The 9860-nt window shown below is 49.2% G+C and overlaps 1 long non-coding RNA gene across 2 annotated transcripts; it reads right to left on the bottom strand.

Moving 5' to 3' along the window:
- Nucleotides 1-2741: 2741 nt before the first annotated feature.
- LOC104870255 lies at nucleotides 2742-9629 on the bottom strand. 2 transcript variants are annotated; one of them, XR_782498.2, is made up of 3 exons: nucleotides 9346-9627; nucleotides 5041-5183; nucleotides 2742-2839 (listed from the first exon to the last, which is right to left on the bottom strand). It is a non-coding gene; the product is annotated as an uncharacterized LOC104870255 (long non-coding RNA). The 2 variants fall into 2 exon arrangements; XR_782499.2 differs by lacking the exon at nucleotides 2742-2839 and adding an exon at nucleotides 4539-4677 and having other exon boundaries at nucleotides 9346-9629.
- Nucleotides 9630-9860: the final 231 nt, after the last annotated feature.

A 9860-nucleotide genomic window follows, 5' to 3' on the forward strand; every position in this document is an offset into this window, starting at 1 on the left:
TTCTGGTAGATGTCACGATGTGGGGCTGGGAGCTACACATATATGTAGATAGCAAAAGTCACCAGACAGGTCTGGTTAGGTGGGGAGATGGTGAGTGTTGAGGCCAAGTTCACATTGTACAAGGTTCTCCACATGTCTTGGACAGGGATGACAGTAAGGGGGATGCAGGAAGACTGCTCAGTTTTCTATTAGAGAGGGCCCGGTATACAGCTAGTTAGCGAGACTACATACCTGCCCTAGCTGGTAAGCATGTGTGCGTGTGTTCGTGTGTCTTAAGGGCATATTCAGCTCACACTCAACCTGTAGCGTTGTTCACACTTGTGTGAGATAGTCAGGACATTGTCTTCTCAGCTCACATCCACATTAAGGAGGACTCCACACAGGGGTGTGAGCACTGGCACAAGTCTAGTAATATCCCTGCTTCAGAAGCTTTCCACCTCTGAGACTGTGAGCAGTCAGTGGGGCCCCTGTCCTCCCCACCGGGGGAAGGCTCCATACGAGACAGAACGGGGAGGCCCTCTGGGTGCTCCATGTTCTTCCATTTGCAGAGAGATCATACGTGCCCTGAGTCAGCAGCGTAGGCAGAGCACCTCTTCAAGTTCACTTGTTCAGGTCCTCCCAAGTGCCTGACATTTTAGGACGCGGTGCGGCCTGCTCATGTCCACATTTCACAGTAATCCCCACCTTCCTTAGTATGTCAATCAGGATTTATGTGTGGGCTTCTGTTCACATTCACCCTGTGAATTATGTGGTCCTGACACTCCCGAGGTTGAAAGGAGGTTGTGCACTCTGACAACATCCAGGCTAAAGAGGGATTCACTGAGGATCTAAGCAGTATTAGAATGTGAGATTGGCTGTGCTCTGTGTCACTTTATAGAGGGTTCCACAAATACCTGAGGTTGTGAAAGTCCGAGGCACATTTCCCACACTATGGTGTAGAGGTCTCTACAGGTTGCTGAGAGGGGCAGGACGGGGGGTTATGCTCATGTTCCCTTGGGAGAGGGCTCACAATCACATCAGAAGTTGGGATATGTGCACGTGCCCCATGTTTAAGGTTGTTTACCTTCAGAAATGGCAATCTCATGGAGGGCTCCAATGACAGCCAAGTAGTATAGGGCTCTGTATATAACCGAGACTTTTCAGCCATGGAAATACACTGCTCACATAGAGAGTTGTACAGAATTGCCTGTGTGCCTGAGTCTTTGAGAAAATGCACCACTCTATTCACATTCCATGTAGGACGGGTCTTCACACAGGCATGTGGTGAGCACAACATGGGCATGGCTTTGCTTACATCATGGTGTAGGAGGTTTGCACCTACCTGAGCGGGTCAGGAAAGGGTGGGCCTCTTTTCATGTCCAATTTCTAGAGAGCTCCATACACGATGGAGACACTGTTCATGAGGGGCACTACTGCCATTCTCATTGTAGGGGGACAGCACATAGCTGGCATTGTTAGGACAGGGAAGGGCTCTGTTCACATTCCTGTTGCCGAAAGCTCCATTGATACCTGTGGTGGTCAGAACACGAGGGTGCTTTATGTATTTGGTACGGGGATCAAAATCAGGACTCTGTGGTTGTGAGGCGGGCAGAGGCATCCCTGAACTAAATGGTTAGCCCTCAGGTGCTGTACTTTTAACCACGCAGTACAGTGCCCCACATGTGACTGCAGAACTCAGGATATTCAGAGGCTCTGCTCACATTCACAGTGTAGAGGGATCCAGACACATTTGCATTTGTCAGAAATGGTAATTCCAGGTCAAACCCATGTTTTTGAAGTTTCTGCCAGTGCCTGAAATTATCAGGATCTGTGGGAATTGGGTCTACGCTCCTATGTAGGTTTTTGAATGTTCTAGCCCCTTGAACTGTTAGTCTGCTTTTGCTATGTCTAGTTTTGCTCATGTACTTGTGGTAGGTGACTCAAACACCTGACGTGGGCTACATGGGGGAGTTTTGCTCACATCATTGTGAGATCACTCCACACACGTGTTACATTGACAGCACATGAGGGGCTCCAGTCACATACTTTTCCACCAAGTTCCATATGCCTCACAAGGTCATATTACAGGGGTTCTTCCCGATTTTTTTGGAAGGATCCAGATTCATGGGATGGTGAGACTTGACAGCCTCTGCTCATTCATGCTGTAGGAGGCCCTGCACTTGCCTGACCTGGTCAGGATACAGCAGCAGTGTGGTGCCTGCTCATCATCATGCTGTAGAGGTCTGCATACATGCACGGGATGATGGATGGGACCTCCCCTCACATGAGGATTTTAGAGAATCCCATGCATCTGATTTGGTCAGGATTGATGGGGGCAGCTCTGCTTTCTTTTGCATTTTAGAGGATTCTACAAACACATGCGATACTCAGGTCAGCAGGATCTCCGGTCACATCCACGGCCTGCAGGACGACACTCACACATAACATCAACTAGATAAGAGGGCTTCACATGCCACGCACATTGTGGAAGATGACTGAGATGTTCAAGAGGTGGTGGGGATCTGCCCTTTTCCACAATGTAGAGGCCTCAATATGTCCCTGAGATGGTTAGCACATGCTGGGCTCCACAAACACTCAAAGGGTACAGGGTGTGTGGCCGGCCTGAGGCAGTCTGCACATTGGAGATGTGGGGCTCTCACATACTTCGACCCACTGCGTGGTCAGGACACAGGGTGCTCTGCTCACAGCCACATACCAGAAGGATCTACGTGCCAGAGGTGCTCAGGACAAGGGGTGCACTGCTCACAGCGCTGTTTCAGAGGGCGCCACATAAAGCTTCTGCCGTGATGACCTGGAAAGCTCTGCTCACATCCTCCTCCTGACCAAGGACTCCACACCCCTGAGAAGGTGAATGGAAAAGTGTTTTACTCAGATCCACATTGTAGAGGGTTCTGCGTACAGGTGAGGTGGGCAGGACATGGCAGTGCTGCTCACATCCTCCAGGGCCTTCACATGCCTGAGTGGTCAGCCTGTGTTTGTGTGGTGGGCTGTGCTCCCCTTCCCCATGGATAGGGCTCACATCCCCATCAGGGTGATATAGGAGGTGGGACGTGGCAAAGCTGGCTGGGGAAAGAAGCAGGACCTGTCATCTACTAATCCCAGAGCACAGCTGGAGAAGTGTGCAGGAAGTGTCAATTTCAAGATCCCAGAACAATACCAGATAAATGTCAGGACCATCATGCTTCCATGAGGTCTGAGCGGTATAGAAGAGACAAAACAGTGTGGGAAGTTTGCCCTCAAGAGCCCCACCATAGCCTCTCCTGTGTCTCAGACCCAGGATGACCTTTGTCACTACTCTGTCCTTTCCTCTCTGTGTGTTTGTCCTATGTTTGTACTGCCAAGTGATTTCTTCCCTTACACCTTCACCCCTCATTTGAAAATAAACTGTGGGTGAACTCTGTTCCCATTCTCCAGGCACAGGACCCAGACCTGCCTGAGGTCAGGGCGTGGGGTGCTCAGCTCACATCCACATCACAGAGGGTTCCACATACAGGGAAAGGGTGAAAAGCGATGAGCAAGTGAAATGCTATGCATGTTTGTTGAATGATGTTGGCCTGTGTGCCTTTCTGCAGGGAGCCTAGGTCCTGCTAAATGAGTGTATAGTGATAACTGTTCAAACATGCACGCAAATGGCTGATTTATCTCACCTAAGACCCTTCCAGCCACACAGCCCTGAAGACACAGTCACTTTTGTCTGAACACAGTTCTTAAGAAACTGAGGTGGTGTGCTGTTTTCTCTCCCTCCTGCCTAAGGCTCTGTCTCATGCACGATCCTTCACCTTTGGTGCCGTGTGCTACCTCATTATGCAGTAATGTATTATTTTACTATGCTCACATGTTCTATACTTTTATAATAAATTTACTTTCCTCATTGCAAAATCATTATGTGGCTCTTCTCTGCTCACCTGGATCCAAAACTCCTATTTCTGTGGCTACAACCTGTATGTGGCTTCTTCCTGTCAGGACATTTGGTCCCTAGATCAGAAACTGACTTCAGGGACCTGCATACTTCTCATGTATCAAGACAAGAGTCTCTGCTCACCTCCTTGTTGCCTCCACAAAGAACTGAAAAGGTCAGGTCATGGGGGTCTCTGTTCACATCGTGCTTGTTGGGGGCCCCACACATCTGTGTTGATGAGGGTGTAGGACAACTACTCTCAGTTCTCGTTGGCCAGGACTCCACTAGTGGCCGAGACAGTCAGGACCACGTACAGGTGTCTCTTCCTGACTGAGGTCCTCAGAACATGGGGGCTCTGATCAACACCTCACATCACAGGGCTCCACCCACACCACAAATGCTGACTGCTTTGTTTCTGTGCTATAGTGTGAGATCAAAGAAGGTTCCTAGTGGTGGAACTGCCTGTGATGAATGTCATAAAAATACTTTTCAGAAATATGTTTTTAAGAAATTATATGAAGACCAAATCAGGTGTTTATTTTGAGAGTGCAGAGGCTGCTCCTGGAGTCTCAACACAGAGTTACTCTGCCATTGAGCTAGAAACCCAGGCATGTTTACTTTTATTTACTCATTTTCGGGGACACAGTCTCGCCATGCTGTTCAGGCTGGGCTCCAACTTGTAGTCCTCCTGCCTCAGCCTCCTGAATAGCTGGGATTACAGGGCCATGAAACTAGGTCTGGCATGGAACTAGTGTTGTGGCCATTTTGATGCAGGGAATCTTACAAATCAAATAGAATACATGTTGAGAACAGATTATTCCTGTAGCAGGCTTCCTATTTTCTGCTTTTGCTAACATTCCCTAAAGCAAATGAGCTATCAGAAGTCTGAATACTCCCGAAAAAGTAATGTGGGCAGATAATAAAACTCCAGAAACTGTTTAGGTAACTGCATTGATTGCCCAGGTGCTCGGGCAAACACGGCACTGACTGTGGAGTCTCTCGTATGGTGCTGGCCTGTGCCTAGGCTGACAGCTCCCCAGCACTGTGTTGCCTTGGCTTTGCCGACCAACAAAATCCCAGCAGGGAGGTTTGTTCTTTCTAAGCTGAACCCATATCTGTCTTCACCTCACCACGTCACATACCTGTGTCTAACGGCGGTCACCGATGCCTGGGAGTCTCGTCTGAAGCAGTGCTTCCCATGCCAGTTCTCTCCTGGTGTTCTGCAGCTTCCCGAGGGGTGGATGACTTCAGTTCTGGCCACATGAGACACAGCATCTGGTGGCATCTAGGAGAAGGCACAATTGCATCAGAGGTTTGAGGAGAAGCTTGCAGGAAGAGCACTAAGTGCAGTAAACTTTCACGCTTTAAGTTTTGCTATGAGTATGTAAACCAGCTTTTTTCAACCCGAGAGCCAGACATGCCTGGGAGGCACTCGGGAGGATTTTACAAGAGTAAGGCTTGAGGGGTAGTGGTTGAATTCTTCCTGAAACAGCCTCAGAGTGATGGGGGTGTAGGTCTCAGGCAGAGCACTTGCCCCAGCTGTGCAACGTTCTGGCTGCCATTCCAGAAGGGCTTCAAGGGCAAAGTGCAGATGAAAAAGACCGTTCTGAAGGCTTTTCTTTGTAGCTAGCCCATCAGGACCTCTCCATGCAGCAGAGTGATCTCCCTTCAGCTGTTGAACATGGAGGACATTTCATGTTCTTGTTTACTTTCTAAGGCACCCTAATAAACCTGCATAATAAACCTAATCACACTGACACATCCTGACATTCTTTCTCTGTGAAATGAGCCAAGAATCTGCTTGCAGGTCCCAGGAGAGGTCTCACTGTCCTGCTGGGGGAAGGGACCTCCTCGCATCCCATCCTGGGACACTTATCCATCTGGTTGTTGTCTGTCCTTCCTGAGAAGTCTACCAAGATCTCCTGGGTCCATCTTTTGCATCCTGACACAGCACTGCAGGATTTCTCCAAGGAACCTGGTTCTTTTTGGTGGTGGTGGGGGAGATACATTTCTTGTGCTGAATGCACAAAAAATGCATTTCTTGTGATGAAATGTTCAGGGATACTGGGATGGCCTTGCATCTAGGCACTGTCAGCATTCCCAAAAAGAGAAGTGCAAAAAATGTTGTTTTTCTATACTCACCCAAAGAGATAGGTTTGTGACCCTTCAGGAGATAAGGTGGGCACCCAGTGCTGCCTTGACAGCAAAGCACAAGGCGAGTAGGAGGTAGGTGGGGTGGTGGACTTGAGGGCAGAGTTGTCAGAGCAACTCCAGCTGATAGTTCCCAGGGCCCAAAGCCTGCCTTTCCCTCGAGCATTCTAGGATGGTAGTCAGGGAGACACAGCATGGCTGAGAAGGCCAGGAGCAGCCGTGTCCTGCGGTCCTTGGCTCAGGGTACAGAGCCAGGTGGAGATGGGGATACCGTAGGGAAACTGCAGAGCTGACAGCTGGCTGCTGGGTCTCTGAATCATGGATTCAGCACCACTGAGGTCGACAGGGCAGGAGAAGTCACTGAGATGGCTATTGATTGCCTGGAGTCAGAAACCGAGGAAAACACCTCCCTTGGACTGTGGGACATTCTCCCTAAAACAGTGTCAGGATGTGTGGCACCACATGGAACACAATATGGAGGGCAACTCTGTCACCATCTGAGCGTCAGGCCCTGACTATTGCCATTGTGCCTATGCTTTCTTTTCAGATAGGGGCAGAGCCTTTGGCATCTTCTTTGTCCACATCAAGAAAGAGAATTGAAAGCCATGTGTACTCAGAAGGGAGGGACATTGGGTCACATTGACGGCTTTGCCTAGTGTTAACAGCATTTCCCAGATAGGGTCTAAAAGTGGACAGTAGCCAAATGGTCTGTGTCTATGGGACACTGGGGATCTTGACAGTCCAGGGACAGGCCATAGTGATGAGAGGATCCTGATAGCACCTGGTGCACAGGTAATACACAGCAGTCTGGGTGCCTAGAGGACATGTGGGTGTCAGAGAGGAGAAAGTGAACCCAGCGTTCAGCCATAGGACTGAAGCCTTTTGTGTCCACTGGCCTGGGCACAACAGAACACCTCTTTGTCCATGTTGGACACACTTCGCCCTGGAGCGAGGCAGCCTGTCATGCGGTCCCTGTGGATGACCTCTTCCTGGTGACCCCTCACCCAGTGTGAACTGACCTTGTGAACAGTACACAGCAGAAAGGATCTGAAGGCATTTGAGAGAGACAATAGAAAAGAGGCTGTACTCGTGTGTTCTATGTATCCCTTCTGCTCACTCACAGGGATTCCACCTGCCATGTCCTAAACTCCCCTGTGGCGAGCCCTTGCTAACCTGGCAGTAGAGACCGGAGCCCTCACTCCAGTGCCCTTGAGGAATGAGTCCTCCCAGTATCCGAGTGAGTGAACTTGGGCGTGCTCATCCCTGAAAAGCCTTCAGATGTCACCATGGCTGTGGTAACATTCTGGCGGTGGTGGGGCATGTGACAGCCGGAGAGATAGAGGCACACAGCTCAGCCTTCCACAAAGTCCTGACCCGAGAGAGAGCCAATGTAATCGCCTGGGTTGTTAAAGTTTGGTTTCCTTTGCAACACAGAAATGGAAAACAAGCAAAGTCTTTTACCACTAAGGAGGTGGGTTGTCTCCCTTGGTTGAGACCTGTGGATTTGGAGTCACCTATGTCATCTTCCATATGACCACCAATTGATTGAGTATCTTGGAAACCTAACTGGTTGGGTGATTGCAATACTAGGGATTGAGCCCAGGGGGCAGTGGATTGCACCTCACCAGAGAAGAGTTCTTGCTGAGTTTTCCACCCTGGCCTTGAATTTGCCATCCTCCTGCCTCAGCTTGATTGACAGTTATGCACCACCACATCTAGCTGATTTTGAGTTCTGAGGCAGGCACACAGCAAGAGAAAGCTCTGCAGCACATTGTATCTGAAATGCGGGGTGTCCTGACCTTGGAAGACCCAAGGTGCGAGAGAGGTACACAGCAAACAGCAAGAGACCCCAGGCTCTGAAGGGAATCCAGGTCTTCCGCTGTACAGGATCACCCGCCATGCAAGGAGAGCCGTGTGGCACTGGCCCTGCAGAGACTGAGACCCTGACCATTGAACCTCCTATTGACAGGTGACTGGAGCTGCCCCTCATTATCCATGATGTCATAGTGTTTCAGTGTGTGTTAGCAACCCACTGTGCAATGAAAACCTAAATTATTTTTCTTGACTTTTGAGAGTATTGTCTTCAGCAAGTGCTGTGTTCATTACCCATATTTTTTGCCCTTGAGAGGCTGAGGCAGGAGGATCTTGAATTTGAAGCCAGTCTAGGCTACATAGTCAGTTCACAGCCCACATGGACTCCACAGTCAGACTTTTGACTCAAAAATACTGTTGTCTTCTTAGGTACACACCTAATTTTTGTGGAATCCTGAGTATAATCTATAAGCACTTATATTTGGCGGCCTGGGATATCACCTTCTAGAGCTTGCCTTTCTTCTCCCAGCTGGCTACTGGTGCCACTAATACATTCTGACTCATACAAATGTAATTTCAGAGACTGAAATGAATTTCATGAAGATCCACAATGCCAAGTCTACTTCAGGTTAAATTGACCCGTACTTGTCTGCTTTCCCCAGTCCAAAGCCAAGTATAAGGCCCATTCTCCAGCCCACTGAGCACAAACCATCTAGAATCCCTGTCCAGGACTTCCGCTTCTCAGCTGGCACTTCCAGAACCCACTGATCCTACAGTGAAAAATGACCCTGCGTGTCAGGCTAATATTCCTGGTCTTCTTTTCCTTGTAGCTAAGGCATTGTGATATTTTACATATAAAGCACCACTCTTATTTCTTACACCAGAACTATTTTGTCTTTCTTTTCTATCTTTCTTTCCCACAGGAGGAAAGAGCCCAGAATTATTTCCTTTTCCAGTACTGAGCATGGAACTGAGGGCCTCAGACATGCCAGGATGAGCTAGCTACAGCCCTAGTACTGTTAAGGAAGGAATCAGTAAGTGACACACAGAGAGGAAGCAAAATGGAAGTAAAATAACAAATGTACTCATCAATCAGGGTCGTTCCAGGCACGGCTTCTGTGTGATCTACCCTTATCGATGAATAAATTTGTTGTTTTAGTTCCATTCCGCTGCCTCTCCGTATGTCACTCACTGATTCCTTCCGTAACACTACCTGCACCTTATTCTATGTTTAGTTGTATTATTATTTTGACATAGGCTTTTAGTAAGTTGGACAAGGTGGCATGAACTTGCCAGCCTACTAGGTCATCCTCCAGAGTAGCTGTGGTTACACTTCGTGAAACCGGAACCAGTAACGTTATTGTTTGTAAAAGTTGAAGGACATAACACAAGGTTGGTCTTCACTGTCGGGCTATGATGTGACACTCAGTGGCTCCCCACAGCCCATCCCCAACTGGAACAAAGAAGCTAAGGCTTGTTCTCACCTGAGCTGGCGCTCTGGGTGACCGATCTTCACTGCCTTTGTGCGTGTCAAGGCATGCTTATCGCTGTGGATCTTTTCAATGGTGACGACCCCTACAGTAACAATCCCTTCACTCTAGTTTTTGTTGTTGTTGTTGTTTAATCATCTGTCTTTCTGCAGGCTGGTTTTTCCATTTTCATCTGATGCCAACAGACACACCCATAAGTCAGCCTGAGGCCTCCTTGTCTTGGTAGCCCGAAGCGTCCCTAGCAACCAATGGCACCAGGAAGTGACGCCACAATCTCGCGCTCAGAACCCGTATCCCCTGGGTGCGGCCTCGTTTTGCCATTGGTCAGTTGGAAGGAGGAGGAAGGCTTCGGCCAATGGGAGGCTGCAGGCTCGCGAAACTGGCAGCAGCTGTTGCACCTGCAGCGTGTCTTTCCCCCAGTGAGTTCTACAGAGTTTCGCCCCCACTCGCTCACATTGAGCACAGATGTGTGAACATAGGCGCGGGGTGCCTCTGCTCGCGCCTGGAGG

The sequence above is a fragment of the Fukomys damarensis genome, unplaced genomic scaffold (genome assembly GCF_012274545.1).
Source record: "Fukomys damarensis isolate Sample0158 unplaced genomic scaffold, DMR_v1.0_HiC HiC_scaffold_17, whole genome shotgun sequence".
NCBI classification, from domain to species: Eukaryota; Metazoa; Chordata; class Mammalia; order Rodentia; family Bathyergidae; genus Fukomys; species Fukomys damarensis.